Raw genomic sequence first — 19,847 nt, 5'->3', positions numbered from 1 at the left:
ATCAAGCCCGTCAGACAAAAGCTTACAAAAATGCACCCCAAGGTGGCATTACTGGTCAAAGCTGAGTTAGAAAAAATGTTAGCTGCTAAGGTTATCTAACCTATCGACTATTCAGAGTGGATCTCCAACATGGTCCCCATCACTAAGCCTTCTAGTGACATCAGAATCTGCACTGATTTCAGAGATCTTAACAAAGCTTGTCCAAAAGATGATTTTGCCTTGCCCAACATAGATATGATTGTAGATATTATAGCTAGACATGAAATTTTGTACCTCATGGATGGATTTTTTGGGTATAATCAAATCAAGATTGCAGAAGAGGATTAGCATGACAGCATTCACTACCCCTTGGGGAACCTTTTGCTACAACATGATGCCTTTTGGCCTAAAGAATGCTGGGGCTACCTATCACAGAGCTATGATAGCCATCTTTCATGAGATCATCCATATCATTTTGGAGGATTATGTGGATGATATCTTGGTCAAGTCTCATACCTTCATGGATCATCTTGCTAACCTGGAGAAAGTCTTTGATAGGTTAGCCAAATATCATCTCATGCTAAATCCCAAGAAATGTGTCTTTGGGGTCACATTTGGAAAGCTTCTAGGCTTTATAGTTTCTAAATTAGGTATAAAGATTGACCCCAAGAAGGTCAAAGCTATCTTAGACATGCCTCCTCCCCAGACACTATGACAGCTTTGTTCTCTTCAGGGAAAGCTTCAATTTGTTTGGTGCTTCATCTCCCAGCTTGCAGATAAGTGTACACCATTTTCACATTTACTGAAGAAGGATGAGAACTTCAAGTGGGATCCTTTATGTCAGCGTAGCTTCGACCATCTCAAGTAGTATCTCATCAATCCCCCTATCTTGGTTCCACCAATTCCTAGTTGTCCCCTGAATTTGTACATATCAGCAACACCTACTACTCTAGGGGCACTTCTAGCACAGCTCAATGACTACAGCAGAGAAAGAGCCATCTACTACATCAGTAGAACCCTAGTTGGTTATGAACTCAATTACACTCCTATGGAAAAAGCTTGTTTGGCAGTTTTTTTCTCAACTCACAAGCTTTGCCACTACATGCTAAGTCATACCATCCAACTAGTCTCCAAGATTGACCCTCTCAAGTATATGCTCTCCAAAATAGCACTAACAGGCTATTTGGCCAAATGGGTTATGCTCCTTAGCGAATTTGACATCTAGTATGTGGACAGAAAGGCAATCAAAGGGCAAGCTATAGCAGATCACCTAGCTGATGCACCTCTAATAGATGCTTATCCATTGATCACAAAATTTCTAGATGAGCATATCTATCTAATTGAAGAACAACCCCCATGGAAACTTTATTTTGATGGCTGATACACATCTCATGGATCAGGGGCAAGAATATTGTTGGTCACACCTCAAGGAGATTACATTCCAAAAGCCTTCAAGCTACAATTCCCTAGCACCAACAATATAGTTGAATATGAGGCCCTCATAGTAGGATTAAAGATAGCTGCAGAATGGAACATTGCTGAGCTACAAATCTTTGGCAATTCTTAGCTCATCATCAAGCAAGCCCTAAATGAATATCAAACCAAAGATGAAAAGATATTACCCTACAAAGAGTTAGTTGATCAGCTAACCCAGCATTTTACAAGGCTTCAGTTTACACAAGTGCCTCGAATACAGAACAAAGCAACAGATGCTATGGCTACTATAGGCTCGCTCTTGGAAATTCCCTAAGTAGCTACATAGTATGAGTTTTTAGTCGAGTATCTCCTCACACCTGCCTATGTGAATGAGGATTCAAACCGTGTTTGTATCTTGGTTGGTCCCCAATCCCCTTGGTACCATGAGATTCATGCTTACCTTAACGATGGTATCATATCCCCTCACCTCACACGTACCCAACGCCAGAACCTCATCCAAAAATCATCCTGCTATGTTATCATAGCCAATACCCTATATCATCGGGGTTATCACGATACTCTCTCTCGATGTTTAGACCAAAACGAGGCTGTGATGGTGTTAAAAGAAGTACACTCTAGACTTTGCGATGCCCACATGAGTGGTATTGTCCTAGCGTGAAAAATCCTTAGAGCAGACTACTATTGGCCTACAATTGAAGAAGACTCCTGTGACTTTGTCAAAAAGTGTCTCCCATGTCAGCAACATGCAAATCTTGTGCACACTCCAGCACAGGATCTACAGCCTATTGCACCACCTTGGCCTTTTTCTTGTTGGGGCCTTGATCTAGTTGGAACTATCACACCCCTCTCATCTGATGGACATAAATGGATAGTAACAGCTACAGACTATTTCACTAAATGGGTGGAAGTAGTCCCCCTAGTCTCTGCTACAGGAGTTTAGGTCTCCAAGTTCATCTTGTACCACATTGTTTGCCACTTCGGCATCCCATCCACCATCTTCATTGACCACGGAGGTAAATTTGAAAATCTCAACATGGAAGAATTATGCACTTCCCTCCGCATCCATCATCACTTTTCTAGCCCATATTTCTCACAAGGTAATGGCCAGGCAGAGGCAACTAACAAAACCCTCATCAAAATCTTAAAGAAAGTTGTTAATGATTCCGGCCGTGATTGGCACCTACAAATAAATCCAGCCCTATGGGCCTATCAAACCTTTTTTCATACATCCATAGACACAACTCCATACTCCCTAGTCTATGGTGCTGAAGTGGTACTACCTATAGAGGTTGAACTTCCCTCCTTGCACATATCTTTGCAAGGGAAAATATTAGATGAAGAATAAAGAGTAGCTCGGCTCACCCAGCTAGATCTCTTAGACGAGAAGTGACAACAAGCCTATGATCATCTCATAGTCTATCAAACTTGTCTCAAAAGGAATTTCAACAAGAAGGTGCTTCCACAACACTTTCGGCCAGGTGACATGGTCCTCAAAGAAAACATGAAAGTCCAAGTCGATCGAGAAAAGAAAGGAAAGTTTGAACCTACATGGCTTGGTCCTTATGTTATCACTGCATCCTTTAGCTCCGAAGCCTATCAGCTATCTAAACCCAAAGGAGAACTCTTGAATGATCCTACTAACATCATTCATCTCAAGAAGTTCTATGCTTAAAGATCCTTGGTATGCCTAGCTTTTGAAAAAAAATAACAAAATAAAATAGTAAAGAGAAATAAGCATCCAATGGTGAAAACTTGGCAATTCAAGCGCCTTGGATAGGTACCTTGGTGAAAACCTGGTAATTTAGGCGCCTTGTGTACTAAGACTAATCCATTGTCTATAACTATCCTATCCCTCATCCATTCACCCACCATCCCATAAAACACCTTCTTGTTCCCTTGGTGTTCCAACCAAATATCCAAAATCTAATGGAGCTTGTAAATACCTCCTGTACAGCTTGTAAAATCTTGTACCTCAGCTTGTAAAATCTTGTACCAAAGCTTGTATTATACCTTGTAAATCTTTTACCATACTTTGTATATCTGAATCTTGTCCAAAGTTTGTACCATATTCTAGCCTGTAAATAATCTTGTATCCTAGCTTGTATACTATCACATGCACACACAAAACCCCATTTTCACTTAAGCTTTTCGCAAACCATCTACCTATCCACCTATCACCTATTATAGACATCCCATCCTTCACACACATTTCCATCTCACAAAAACCAAAACATGAACAAACTTGTACATTTGTAACATATTTGGTCCATCAGCTTGTACATCCTCTTTAGCTTAGTACCATTGTATCTATCTAGTGTTCGTGTCAGTTCGTCCTTGATCAGCATCTTGCACCCATCACACATCTTGGTTAGCTATTCCAATGCATCCTTTAGCTAGATTTCCTGTCACCAAAGTGTTATCTTTCTTAGTTCAGCTTGCCAGACGCATCACTCATCCAAATCCACTAGCTTAGGTGCTCTCCAATAGGTCCTTGCAGGATATAGCTTTCCTCATGTCTGATCTTGGTCTGTTAGTACCTCGTCCTCCCCATCTCATTGGCAAACGGTTCTCTTTTGGATTTTCGCTTTCTTTTGATTTGGACTCTTCCCTGTTGGGTCTTGAAATATCTTTTCCAAGCAATCTCCTTGTTCCCTCCTCAAGAATGCCATGATCTTCCATATCATGGTATACTGCGAATGGGGCAATTAGAGCATAAGGTCTTGATCATGTCTTTTGCTTGTTTTCTTTTCTTCTTGTGGGTTACCCAGTGTCATTTCCACACTGCTTCCTCTAGGATTCATGTGTGATACTGGGGCAATCCTTGTGTGTTTGTTTTGAGTCAGTTTGTCAGTCCTCTGGATAGTTGGTGAAAAGGCCTTGATGTTCTTGGTAACCTTGGAAATTAACCAATAGTCCTATAGAAAATCTAGTGCTCAACTACATGGTGGTACTTCTCTTTGAAGTATCCCCCCACTCAAAAAGCTTTAATGATTTTCCTTCATCTCCATTATCCCCCATCCATATCCAACATCTGTCTCTCCTACCCCAGCTTATTCATCAGTATCTCTTTGAATCACTCCTCACCTTTAGCTTTAGGGATCCACAATCCTAGTCTTAGGGATCCACCAATCCAAATCAATCCACCGAGCCTCATCTTTTGAGATCCACAATCCTAGTCTTAGGGATCTTCGAAACCCATCTTCTGCCAATCTGACTCTTTGAAATCCTATTGCATCAGCTTTATAATCCCCTCATCCAGCTCCCTATCCTGGATTCCTTTTTATAACACTCCGCTCCTTCATCCTCCACCTTTCCTAAAGTCTTAAGCTTGCTTCCTCCTGTGCATTTGATTCTCCTTTATCATTCTCCCATAGTGAGAGTTTAAGCTAATTCAGCCCCTTCTCTTTGCCAATCTGAGTTTTGTTGCTCATCTGAGATTCTTGTACTTTTCAAGAAGCCATCGAGCCTCACTTTTTCTCCCTGTCGCCTTCTTGAGGGGGCATCTCACAATCCATTCTCTCCTCTTCTACTCTAGCCTTGGGCATCTTATTTTCTTATCTTTGATTCCATGCCACTTGTGGCATCACATCAAAGAGGGGCAAAATGTAGACACCTAAAAACTTTTAGAAAATAAAGTATTTTTATTTTCTGAAAAATTCTTGATGACATCATCATTTATTAATTAATTAATTATTTAATTTATTTATTTATTTTTATTCCATTAAATCCCTTTATCTTAATTAAAAATTATTTCCTTATTTATTAATTATTTAATTAATAAATTGACCAAAAAACTCAGAATAAATAAAAAATTTATTTTTTGCTCAAAACTTGGCCAATTTCCTTAAGACCACTAACCTCTTCCAAAATCTTCTAATCCTTCTTTAATTTTTATTAAAGGCTAATCCCATCATTTCCTACCCCTAATCCCAACTCAAAATATTTAATTAAGATTAAATATTAATCCTCGTGTTTATTAAAAAAGTTTTAATAAATATCTCCTCAACCCAAACCCTTGAAATAAATAAAACTTTATTTATTCCCTAAAAATATAATTTATCCTCATCCTAAGAAGTTCTAGACTCTTCTAGAAAGTCTTCATCCTCATCCTAGGAAATTCTAGACTATTCTAGAAAGTCTTTATCCTCATCCAAAGTCTAGACTCTTCTAGAAGATGTCTTTAAACCTAATCCTAATCCCCTCCTAACCTTTTCACATTCTCTAAACATGGGTTAAGACTTACTAACCCAAGCCAAAGTTAACAAATATCTCCCTCTTCACCCACCCTCATTAAATGCCATCCACTTGCCTATCCCTAAGCTAATCCTAAACCATCCTAATCCATCCTCTAATCATTTTCACAAGCCTAAGCAAGCTTAAAACCTTCCTAATCAAGCCCAAGTCAAAATTTCTCTCATCTCCCTCAAAATATCCCAACCATAAAACTTTATGAAGCCCACTAGGCCATAAATGACTCTTCCAAAGCTCTTTTATTGCTCTTACAAGCCATTATGAGGGTCTTTATGAAGATTTTATCCCTTGAGCCTTCTTTGTTGACTCATCCTTCCCCTTTCCTCCATCCTCTAACCTTGTGACATGTGTCACTCTCTGATTGGCTATAAGGAAGCACAATCCATGTGCTCTCCTCTCATGCAATTTGAGCCCTCCATGAGCTTTTTCCCATCTTTGCATCTTAGCCCTCAATCCCTCAAGCCTCTTGCCTATAAATTGGATCCTTCCCCTTTGCAAAATAACACAATCCATGAAGTAAAGTCATAATGCCATTTTAAGAGGCCATTTAACATCAAAACCATACACTCACACCTAAATTCCAACTCCATTTGAAGCCCTTTTTGAAGCATAAGCTTGAGCATACATCCTATCTATTTAGACAAAGCCACTCAACAAGAGAGCTTCTCATTGAGAGAGTCCATTAATGGCTCATATTCTCAATTGAGAGTTCATCTTAGTCTATCTTGAAGTTTATGAATTTTGTTTAGTTTGTAGAAGCTTTATTTAAATTTGGTTTCTATTAGCATACTAACATTTCTCATATACACTTATTAATAGTCTAGTTCCATTTATACCAAGTTAAATTTATGTCTCCATTTCCTATTATTATCTTTACTCTATACTCTATCCACATAAGATGTTTACATGTTGCATTGTTGTCCTATATTTAATTTATAGTCAATATCCAAGTCAATGAATTTTATAGAGCCAAGCAATCAATGACAATTATCTCTTTCAATTGTTGTTATTATAATAATTTTATCTCTTAGTATAGCTTAGTAAATTTAGCTCATTTATTGTGCAACCAATTTTATTTAAGTCTTAAAATTGTTAGGATAAATGTGTCTCAACTTTTGTGTAATGTCCCCTTTTGAATATTTTCAATTTTTCTCCATTTTGTATAGATTCCATTAGATTTTTATCTGATTTTCTTCTTTATTCCCAAAAGCTTTCATGATAACTCATATCTGATTCCCCTTTAATGATTGAAATTCTCTCTCTCTCTCTCTCTCTCTCTCTCTCTCTCTCTCTCTCTCACACACACACACACACACACACACACACACACATATATATCAACACTTCATAGAGTTGCATCTTTTCATTAATATATTTAATAAGGTAGTTATTGTATATGAGCAATGTTAGTATGCTAATAGAAACCAAATTTAAATAAAGCTTCTACAAACTAAACAAAATTCATAAACTTCAAGATAGACTAAGATGAACTCTCAATTGAGAATATGAGCCATTAATGGACTCTCTCAATAAGGAGCTCTCTTGTTGAGTAGCTTTATCTAAATGGATAGGATGTATGCTCAATATGCTTCCAAAGGCTTCAATGGATGATTGTGGATTTTTAGTGTGGATAGATGGTTTTAGTATGGATTTGGCTCTCAAAATAGCATTATAACTTTACTTCATGGATTGTGTTATTTTGCAAAGGGGAAGGATCCAATTTATAGGCAAGAGGCTTGAGGGATTGAGGGCTAAGATGCAAATATGGGAAAAAGCTCATGGAGGGCTTAGATTGCATGAGAGGAGAGCACATGGATTGTGCTTCCTTACAACCAATCAAGGAGTGACACATGTCACATGGTGAGAGGATGGAGGAAAGGGGAAGGATGAGTCAACAAAGGAGGCTCAAGGGATAAAATCTTCATAAAGACCCTTCATAAGTGCTTTGTAAGAACATTTATGACTTTGTGGACTTTATAAAGTTTTGTGGTTGAAGATATTTGTGAGAGATACCATGAAATTCGAATTTGAGAGTTTAGGGGGGTTTTAAGCTTGCTTAGGGTTGTAAAAATGATTAGAGGAAGGGTTAGATATGGCTTAGGACTAGGCAAGTGGATGGAATTTAATGAGGGTGGGTGAAGGAAGAGATATTTGTTAACTTTGGCTTGGGTTAGTAAGTCTTAAACCATTTTTAGGCTATGTGACATGGTTAGGAGGGGATTAGGATTAGGTTTAAAGACATCTTCTAGAAGAGTCTAGACTTTGGATGAGGATAAAGACTTTCTAGAATAGTGTAGAATTTCCTAGGATGAGGATGAAGACTTTCTAGAAGAGTCTAGAACTTCTTAGGATGAGGATAAATTAGATTTTTAAGAAATAAATAAAGTTTTATTTATTTCAAGGGTTTGGGTTGAGGAGATATTTATTAAAACTTTTTTAATAAACATGAGGATTAATATTTAATCTTAATTAAATATTTTGAGTTGGGATTAGGGGTAGGAAATGATGAGATTAGCCTTTAATCAAAATTAAAGAAGGATTAGAATATTTTGGAAGAGGTTATTGGTCTTAAGGAAATTGGCCAACTTTTGGGGAAAAAATAAATAAATTATTTATTTTGAGATTTTTAGTCAATTTATTAATTAAATAATTAATAAATAAGGAAATAATGTTTAAATAAGATTTAAACATTTTTGGGAGGAATTCTTTAATTAAATATTTTTAATTAAGATAAAGGGATTTAATGGCATAAAAATTAATTAATTAATTAATTAATAAATGATGATGTCATCAGGTATTTTTTCAAAAAATAAAAATACTTTATTTTTTAAAGGATTTTTAGGTGTCTACATTTTGCCCCTCTTTGATGTGATGCCACAAGTGGCATGGCATCAAAGATAAGAAAATAAGATGCCCAAGGCTAGAGCAGAAGAGGAGAGAATGGACTGTGAGATGTCCCCTCAAGAAGGCGGCGGGGAGAGAAAGTGAGGCTCAATGGCTTCTTGAAAAGTAAAAGAATCTCGGATGAGCAAGGAAACTCAGATTGGCAAAGAGAAGGGGCTGAATTAGCTCAAACTCTCACTATGGGAGAATGATAAAGGGAGAATTAGAGGCACAAGAGGAAGCAAGCTTAAGATCTCAGGGATTGCAGAGGATGAAGGAGCAGAGCGCTATAAAAAATAATCTAGGATAGGGAGATGGATGATAGGATGATAAAGCTGATGCAACAGGATTTCAAAGAGTCAAATTGGCAGAAGATGGGTTTCGGAGATCCCTAGGACTAGGATTGTGGATCTCAAAAGATGAGGCTTGGTGGATTAATTGGATTGGTGGATCCCTAAGACTAGGATTGTGGATCCCTAAAGCTAAAGGTGAGGAGTGATTCAAAGAGATACTAATGCATAAGGTGGGGTAGGAGAGACGGATGCTAGATATGGATGGGGGATAATGGAGATGAAGGAAAACTATTGAAGCTTTTTGAGTGGGGGGGATACTTCAAAGAGAAGTACCACCATGTAGTTGAGCACTAGATTTGCTATAGGACTGTTGGTTAATTGCCAAAGTTACCAAGAACATCAAGGCCTTTTCACCAACTGTCCAGAGGACTGACGAACTGACTCAAAACAAACACGCAAGGATTACCCCAGTATCACACATGAATCCCAGAGGAAGCAGTGTGGAAATGACACTGGGTAACCCGCAAGCAAAAAAGAAAACAAGCAAAAGACATGATCAAGACCTTACGCTCTGATTACCCCATTCACAGTATACCATGATATGGAAGATCGTGGCAACCTTGAGGAGGGAACAAGGAGATTTCTTGGAAAAGATATTTCAAGACCCAATAGGGAAGAGTCCAAATCAAAAGAAAGCGAAAATCCAAAAGAGAACCGTTTGCCAACGAGATGGGTAGGATGAGGTACTAACGGACCAAGATCAGACATGAGGAAAGCTATATCCTGCAAGGAGCTATCAGAGAGAACCTAAGCTGGTGGATTTGGATGAGTGATGCATCTGGCAAGCTGAACTAAGAAAGATAACACTTTGGTGACAAGAAATCTAGCTAAAGGATGCATTGGAATAGCTGACCAAGGGTTGTGCGATGTGTGAAAGATGTTGATCAAGGACAAACTAACATGAACACTAGATAGATACAATGGTACTAAGCTAAAGAGAATGTACAAGCTGAAAGACCAAGATATTTACAAGCTGAAGTTGACCAAGATATTTACAAGCAGGCAAAAGCTCAGGATGATAGGATAGCGGGATGGTTCGATGCTATGCAAGATGCAAAAGCTAAGGATGGGGTGATAGCAAAAGATATGGATTTGGGGAGGATGCATCCCAATGATGATGAGAGATTTTGTGACCAAGGATGGCTAGAGGAGCTGGATGAGATGGCTGGATAGGATGGTAGATAGCTAGGATTTATGATGGATATAAAGAGATGACATTGGGTTTGCATGAGGATAGCCTAGAGCTAGATACCAATGATAAGGGAGGATGGACAAGACAATATATCCAAGGAATATAGTGCCCCCAATCAGAAGATAACATGCGGAAGGAGGTCTTATGATGGATGTGATAGGATTGAAGCTAGGATGGAAAAAGCTGAAGGGGCTAGGGAGATGGATGATAGCTGGGATGATTGGCTGAAGCTGCATAAGATTAGTGGATGATGTGAGATGGAAGCTGGAGGATGGAGGATAGGTGGATAGATTGGAAGATGGAGTTGGATGTCAAGAGATGACCAAAAGCATGAGGGTGATAGGCTAAGCTGGGGATGGCAGGATTATGCATGATGCTTGTTTGGCAAGTTTTCATCATGGTACTTGTCCAAGGCACTTGAATTGCCAAGTTTTCACCAGTGGATGCTTTATTTTTCTTTTCTTTTTTGACTTTTTGACTTTGGACTTAGCTGGAATGATTTTGGCTTTCTTCAACTATTTTGGCTTTTTTGGAATTTTTCACTGGCTATTGGAATGTTCAATTTTGTTGCTAGCTGTTGGTACACCAGATGTGTGATTTATGCAATAGATCAGATTAGATGGGATTGATGGTAGGAGATGGAGGGATGAAAATGCTGGAAAGGAGCATGAGATGGGGATGCTTGCAAGAGAAACATTGGCACATGTTGGAACGAGTGTGAAAAGAGCATATGGGGGATAGATGGTAGATGCGGGCATGATGGAGGATTTGTGGAAGCATGCTTGGGGATATAGGCACCCAATATGGAGTTAGGAGATGGGGGACATGAGTCACTAGATGGGGGATTAGCAATGGTGGATGCCATTATGCATTGGGTTTCAACTTTTTTCTTGGGGATCCACATGGTTTTGGATTTTCTTTTCATAGGCTTTTGCATTGTTTTGCATTCTTTGATTGGATTTTTCCTTTTTGGAGTATGTCTTTTAGAATAGACATATGATTTCCTAGGATGTGGATTTTTAGCTTTATGCATTTTGAAGTTGGCATTCACATTGCTGTGGTAAGCTTTGGGAAGATGGTTAGGAGAAGCTTTGTGAGATGGAGAGGATATGAAAGAGCATGTAGGGGGATGATGATGGATGATGTGCCCTGATATGTGCCTTTGTTGATCTTGCATAGAAATGGATGGAATAGGATTTTTATGATGGCTGATAGGAGGATGGAGGATGGTAGATTTTGGGACATAGGGACCCAAAATGGATATAGCGGATGAAGGGGGGATATGGTAGGTTGTTTTGGGTTGCAAAGATGGTGGAGGGGGGATGACATAAGATTTCTTGAAGGAGTGATGGGAGGCTGGCATGGTGGGCTTGGAGATAGGCTTGGTTTGGGAGTGTGGTGTACCAACACCTTTAGATGGTGAGCCTTTGGATACATATCCAAGACCATGAAATCCTAAATTTTTTTGTGCAATAATAGGCTCTCTAATTCCTTGCTCTTGTGGTCCTAAACCTTGACCTTGATAATGCCATCGATTGAGCATTTGAACAAGCTGAGGAAACTTTTTGCTTGCAGAAAATGGTAGAAGTGATTTATTAGGTGTATTGCAATGGGGAGATACTGTTCTTAATTCTTCTGTTGAGAGAGGGCCACCATGGATGAATGTAAGTGAACCAAGAGGGTAGATTATAGATGGTGGAATAGCTTGGATAGGTGGTAAGATGGAAGCATGGAGCAGGGGAGATGGAAGGATAGGATCTTGATGTAGCTGGTGGGATGACAAGATATCTTGTAGTGGAGGAGATATGGCTCGAGGTTTTGGAGATGGAGGAGATGGTGACTGCACTATGGATGGAAGACATGGTACGATGATATCTTCATTTATGCTTTGGGGGATGTCAACATGCTTTTGGGCAGGATCTTGATAGGATTGGTTTGGAGTGGATGGTGTGATAGGAGGTGAAGGGATGGATTCTTCAAAGGCAGCAGATGGATAGATGGGAGATTCAGTAGTGGAGATGGGTGAGTAGAAGATGGATGCATAAGGGTCATTACAAGAGATTTGGGAAATGCTTGGAGGCGATGTGGATAGGATTTGGAGGGATTTGACAGGTGGTGGGATTTTGATGCTTACGGGAAGTGGAAGGATTTTAAGCAATTTGATGGATGGTATGGGGATGATAGCTATGGGAGATGGAGGTGATATTATAGATGGGGAAGCTTCATCACTGACTACTTCACATGGTTGGATTAGATGACATGGCTTATCGACTGTTGGAGGCAACTTTTCTTGTATTTCCTCTAGGAGATTTCTTGGAGACTCGTGTGTCAAAGGTGGAGGTGGATTGACAGGAATAGCTAGTGTGATGGAGGTGGAATATTGGAAGCTTGGTTGATGGGGTGATGGAGGGGAAGCTGGAATATCAGATGGCATGACTAGATAGTTTGGAATAACTCTTGGATTTTGGGGGATGCTTGGGGGAATGTTTCTAAGGCTTTCAATATACCCGTCATAGTCAACAAGATTTTCATCATCATTGGAATAGGAGGTGGCAGGAGCAAGGACAATGCAACAAAAAACATCATGATAGGATTGGTACTTCATGCTTTGATGGTGAGTTTGATGGGAATGGGGTCTTGCATATGGATGAACATGGAAGCTCATGGTTGGATTTGGATTAAGCACAGATTTTGGATTGGTTGATGAAAGATTTCCTAGGGAGAGTCAAAGCTGTATGACAAACCTAAGGAGGATTGGCTGGAAATTTTTGGCTTTCTTGTGGGTGGAAGACTTCAAGGGCATGTTGTCAAAAAGTCAGAGTTTTGCTTTCCTATGCACTAGATTTGGTGGTGGCTGTGTCAACTTGAGGATAGACTAATGATCCTATGGGCATGACATGAGATTGACCACTTGTGGATCCCAACCTTTAGCTCAAGGTGATGAGGGATGCAAGTGACAAAGCTAGATTACCCTAGACAATGCTCTGTCAGAGGGATAACCTTGGTGAGATTGGTTGATTGGTAGGATAGATTGATTGGATAGAAAATTTTGGCAAAGTGACAACAACTCTTTAAAGGCTTGGGTGATTTTGGATTGGGTTGCTAGCTGGCTAGGGGGATGATTTGGATGGACTTTGGATTTGGGATTGTTCTAAGGCAAGGAACTAGATAGATTTGGTTGCAGCGAGGGAGCTTGAATGATTTTCTGATGAGGTAGTGACTACGCTAAGTATGCCTTGAGCTGGGAGATTTCTACTTTTTTGGGATTTCGACCAAAATTGGCAAACATTCATTAAAAAGCTATGAACAAACAAGTAGACAAAAGTTTTCAGCAAGCATGTCAAACACACCAACATCCTAGGAAGCTTTCTACAAGGATGAAATTTGGTTTAGCTAGGGAGTCCTCAATATATGCAAGGTACGTGAGGCCCAAATCCGTAGATGAAACCAAAAAGATGTCACACAGCCGAGAGGAGTGGTAACCCACTTCTCCTCTTTCACTTCTCAAGGGTATAAAGTTCCTTGAGGCTTAGCCTGAGTTACAAAATTTTGATTCCAAGAGAGGTGTCTTTAGATTCACCTCTCGATTTTTATACTCTGCCAGAATGCTGGAGTTGAGGTCGTCCCAAGGGGTGATGAAATCCCCAAGCAGGCCTCCTAAAAAGTGTAAAACAAGACCACATACATGATCTTGGGCTTTAACAGACACGAGTTTATTCCCATTGATGATTTAGATTTTGTAAGCTATGATTGAAGACACTTTTGATTATGGCATACAATGTTCATTCCAATTTGATAGCATCGTTAGCATAATGAACGTCGAGAGATCGTCAACATAAAAAATGCGAGCGTTATTGAAAATGCATCCAAACCATGCAATGTTCATTGATTGTTAGGCATTCAAGATTGAGTGTGAGTTTGTTTTAAGCCCAAAACAAAGATGTGTGAAACTCGATTGCCAAGCGCGTGTTCGGAGGCCCTCCACGTCAAGATTTGTCCAATTTTTATGCCCAAATGAAGTGTGAGCGAGATTAATGCGCATTCAAGGAATTTTATAACTTAGAAAAAGCACTAAAGAGCCAAGTGAGTGGAGTTTGATCTTTGTGGAGCACTTAACACCCTCTTAGGTAGACCCATCCCCATAGATGGCGCTGAGATTGAAACCAATGGTTAAATTGATGGGTGATTAAAGAGGGTGAGTCCAACTACAAAATTACTCAAAGCGTCTTTATTAGTTTTTATAACTTAGAAGATTTCAAAAATGTGGATTCTTTTTATGCCCCAAAAGATGATTATTTGATCTATGACATTCAAGATTTGATTTTTTTTTTTAATCATGCATTCATAAAAAAATCAAACTTGATTTTAATCCATGGCACTCAAGAGTGATTTTAGCAACATGCATTCAAAGACAAGTGATTAAACATTCAAGTTTTTTCCTTTGAGAATTCAAGATTGAGATTTTGTGTGCTATTTTAAGAACTTTGAAGTGCTTTGTTTTAACTTAGATCATTCAAGATTGTTTTGGACTCAAAAGTGAAAATGACTCTTTGGACTTTGGTTTTAATTCAAGATTTGTGTTCTAGTTTGCATATTTTAAGCCCAAAAATGATATTCCTAGATTGTTTTGATGCATGAAAAACCTAAGAAACATTCAAGATTTTGCAACAAGACATTTGTTTGGAACAAATAACAAAACTTTTTAGGACTCTTAGTTTTCATGAGATTTTTTAAAAGAACTTTAACATATTTGCAAATGAGGTTCATTTTATCCTTGATTGATGCTTTGAGTTTGATTTAGATTTTAGTGTGCACTTAGTGTTGATTTTGAACCTTTTGAAATGGAAACTTGAAGTTCTTTTTAAATTCTCAAAAATGAAGTGTTCCTAACTTTGCATGAATGCATCTAAAACCTTGATGTTGCAAGGATTCAAATGATTAGATTGGTTTAGTTTCACTTGTTAAAAGATTTTTTTCTTTTTTGCAAATTCTTAATTTTTCAATGGATTTAAGTATGATTTGGGGGTTCATTTTAAGCACTAAAAAGAAGTGTGTATGATTTTGCTTCCTTAAAAAAAAAAAAATGGCCAAGATCTCCCACAAGAAGAAGAAGAAGAAGTAGATGGAATAAGAAGAATATAGATAAGAAGAGGAAGAAGAATTCCAAGTGCTTTGTCCACCTATAAGCTTGAAAAATTTGCAAATACTATGAGATAGACTATGAGTTCCTTTGTCTTCTTCATGCTCATGTGGACCTACAAAACCAATTTATACAATCCTACCAATCACAAAAACAAGCAAAATTAGCCAAAATCAGCAAATGACATACAAAACTTGACTAAAAAAGCTAATGAAGATGACCCATGCAGGGTCCCACCGGGCGTGCCAAAATGTATATGAGCAATGTTAGTATGCTAATAGAAACCAAATTTAAATAAAGCTTCTACAAACTAAAAAAAATTCATAAACTTCAAGATAGACTAAGATGAACTCTCAATTGAGAATATGAGCCATTAATGGACTCTCTCAATAAGGAGCTCTCTTGTTGAGTAGCTTTATCTAAATGGATAGGATGTATGCTCAATATGCTTCCAAAGGCTTCAATGGATGATTGTGGATTTTTAGTGTGGATAGATGGATTTAGTATGGATTTGGCTCTCAAAATAAATTATAACTTTACTTCATGGATTGTGTTCTTTTGCACAGGGGAAGGATCCAATTTATAGGCAAGAGGCTTGAAGGATTGAGGGCTAAGATGCAAGGATGGGAAAAAGCTCATGGAGGGCTTAGATTGCATGAGAGGAGAGCACATGGATTGTGCTTCCTTACAACCAATCAAGGAGTGACACATGTCACATGGTGAGAGGATGGAGGAAAGGGGAAGGATGAGTCAACAAAGGAGGCTCAAGGGATAAAATCTTCATAAAGACCCTCATAATGACTTGTAAGAGCAATAAAAGGGCTTGGAAGAGTCATTTATGGCCTAGTGGACTTCATAAAGTTTTGTGGTTGAAGATATTTGTGAGAGATACCATGAAATTCGAATGAGGGTTTAGGGGGGTTTTAAGTTTGCTTAGGGTTGTAAAAATGATTAGAGGAATGGTTAGAGATGGCTTAGGACTAGGCAAGTGGATGGCATTTAATGAGGGTGGGTGAAGGAGGAGATATTTGTTAACTTTGGCTTAGGTTAGTAAGTCTTAAACCATTTTTAGGGAATGTGACAAGGTTAGGAGGGGATTAGGATTAGGTTTAAAGACATCTTCTAGAAGAGTCTAGACTTTGGATGAGGATAAAGACTTTCTAGAATAGTCTAGAATTTCCTAGGATGAGGATGAAGACTTTCTAGAAGAGTCTAGAACTTCTTAGGATGAGGATAAATTAGATTTTTAGGAAATAAATAAAGTTTTATTTATTTCAAGGGTTTGGGTTGAGGAGATATTTATTAAAACTTTTTTTATAAACATGAGGATTAATATTTAATCTTAATTAAATATTTTGAGTTGGGATTAGGGGTAGGAAATGATGAGATTAGCCTTTAATCAAAATTAAAGAAGGATTAGAAGATTTTGGAAGAGGTTATTGGTCTTAAGGAAATTGGTCAACTTTTGGGGAAAAAAAAAATTATTTATTTATTTTGAGATTTTTGGTCAATTTATTAATTAAATAATTAATAAATAAGGAAATAATGTTTAAATAAGATTTAAACATTTTTGGGAGGAATTCCTTAATTAAATATTTTTAATTAAGATAAAGGGATTTAATGGCATAAAAATTAATTAATAAATTAATTAATTAATTAATTAATAAATGATGATGTCATCAGGTATTTTTTCAAAAAATAAAAATACTTTATTTTTTAAAAGATTTTTAGGTGTCTACGGTTATTATATTATTATAATAGTTATATATAATTATATATTAATAATATATGTTAATATTAATAATATATATTAATATTAATAATATATGATTATATATTACCATAATAATATATGACTATATATTATATATTATTGTATTATATATGATTATATGTTATATATGAATCATAATTAAATATTACTTTAATATATAATAAAGATATAATATCATATATTATTGTCATACAGATATGTACTAATTATCTATGGCATATAAATATCTAACTCATAGATAGATTTATATGTATAATTAATACCATTTGAGAAGACAATGGCATGGCACCAAAGGCTTAGTCATATTAGTGAGAAGGGTCTTAGATCCCTAAAAAATAAGATCCTTGTTGAAGGCCTTGATGATTGTAATCTAGGGTTTGACTTCTATGAACATTATATTTATGATAAACAATATCATGTTTCCTTTGTTCTAGTTCTCATTGTTATCCTCAAATGATGATGTAATTGAGAATACAATAAATGTAGGTAAAAGTGTAATATCATTTGTTATATTTTTATTAATGTCAAAGCCTTAGTTGGCTAGAAATTATATTAACTTAGTGAAGTGCTATATTAATTGACTAATGAATAGGATTTGGAGAAAGTATGTTGATGATAAAGTTGATAAGTATAGTATTCAATGGGCACTCAAATGAGTTGGACAATGATAATGTAATGTTGGTTTGATTATTTTAGAATAATGTAATATTTTAATGTAATGTGTTGTACCAACTATACCAAGTGACAAGGTGAAAGAAGGAAGACAATATTCACTAAAAAGTTAGCCAAACTTTGGTGGAAATAAAGAATGTTTGAGAAGTTCAAAGGTAAGAGTCAAAGTTTGTTACAAGATCAACAACTTGAAAAATACAATTAAGATCTTATGATGGAGATTGAAGAAGGATAAGGATAAGAAAAAAGTCCTATAAAAGTTTTGTTTTTTAAGTGACTAAATAAAATGAATTTCTGATCGACAATCATGATTACGTGAAAATAATTAGACGAATCTGGAAGCACAAAGAATACTATTTAAGGAGGAGTTGAACAAGTTTTTGGTTAATGATGTTGTTGATGGTGATCAAAGGAGAAGATAAAAGGAAGAAAAGTTTTTGAAGCTAAAGAAAGAAAGGTGAATCAAGTAGTGAACAGAGAAGATCAAAGAAGAGGTAAGGAAAAGTGAAAGAGTGAAGGAGTGAATTAGCTAGTAAAGAGATTAGAGGATAGAGACCAGAAAGAGATTGAGAAGAAAAGAGATTTGAACAAGCAAGGAAAGGCTAAACCTAAAAGGTCAATTTTTATTTTTAATTTCTAACAATTATAGTAGAAAAATCTCTTAACCAAGTGGACCTAACAAATTTATGAAAGCCTATATGGTGATATAGGTTAGTGGTGTTTATAAGTTCTTTAGATTAGGATACTAATTAGACATGATCATGGAGTGATAATTTATAGATGATCTTTTGGTTAAAATCCTCTAACCAGGTCAAATTAGCAATGTGTATGTAAATCTTTAACAAGGCTAGCTCCTAGGAGAGCTTACTTTGAAAGAGTAAAAATTATAGGTTGATGGTCCCAGGTAGTTTCTTCCCTTTACAAGGTTTCTACATTACAAATCTTGGTGTCAAATGTGTGATTATTGTTATGATGCAAGTTGTTTACATGTTTTTTTATATTTTAATGCAACTTGATAATAACTAGGTAATAACTAAATTTTATTATTAACATTTGGTAATAACATAGACAATGAATGAATAGTTTGGAATAAATTGATTAAGTTAATTAATAAGTTGAATGAGATCACCGGGTAAATCTTTATGAAGTTTTTATGGTACTAAAAGTGTTTGAAGGGACTATAGGATAATTAAACATAACTAATTCACCCCCACTTGCCCATCCTCAATTATCCAACAATTAGTAATAGAGAAAAAAGATTGGAGAAAGAAGTTTAAAGGAACTTGAGATAAAGATCAAAAGATGTATAAAAGAGAGGTACCCAAGATGAACAAGGATAATTTCCCCTCATGGAAAGATAGAATGAGGCTACATCTATCTAAGATTAGAGATAATGTTACAGACTAGTTGGATAATGAATATGGTGCACCTTATGCTCCTATGATAATAGAATAAATGATAGATAAGAGGAACCACAATAGCCTAATGATTAAGATTGCATCTTCTCTTAATGATGTTTGAGTTTGATGATATCAAGAACTGCACAAATGAAAAACACATGTGGGATAAATTTATACTTGTACATGGTGGAGATCCAAATTATTGGAAATATAAGAGGAGTAACTGAGAGGGGAGGGGTGAATTAGTTACCACAAAAAAATTTCAAATCCCTTGAACGTTAATAAAAACCTATTACTAAGCCAAGTCCTTGCACTACTTGGTTGGAACTAGATATTAACTGTAACTCGGTTAACAAAGCAATCTTGAGATATTAATTTGAATTAATCTTTAGTAACTTAGTTATAGAAATATAAAGAAATAAAAAAAGCATGAACACTTGATAGACCAATATTTAACATGGAAAACACCAATGCAACTAGTTACAACTTTTCACTCTTCTGAAGTGAGACCTATTAGGATCCAACCCTATTAAAGGTTACAAAACACATGATTAAGTGTGATCCTATTAAATGATTTGAATCCCCTTGTTAGGAGTGTCCTTGTTAGAGGTATTAAGACACTTCAATCTAGAAATTCCACCTTGCTGGAGGATTTAAAAATGATTGTTAATTCAATTATGTTAAGATATTTTTTCACAGCTACAATTGTAAGAGAGTAACAATGATTAACTTGATTCATGATGAAGCAACTGGTTTAAAAATTTAG

The sequence above is a fragment of the Cupressus sempervirens genome, chromosome 11, assembly GCF_028749045.1.
Source record: "Cupressus sempervirens isolate cs-2001-9-10 chromosome 11, ASM2874904v1, whole genome shotgun sequence".
NCBI lineage: Eukaryota > Viridiplantae > Streptophyta > Pinopsida > Cupressales > Cupressaceae > Cupressus > Cupressus sempervirens.
This window is presented reverse-complemented; position numbering follows the sequence as displayed.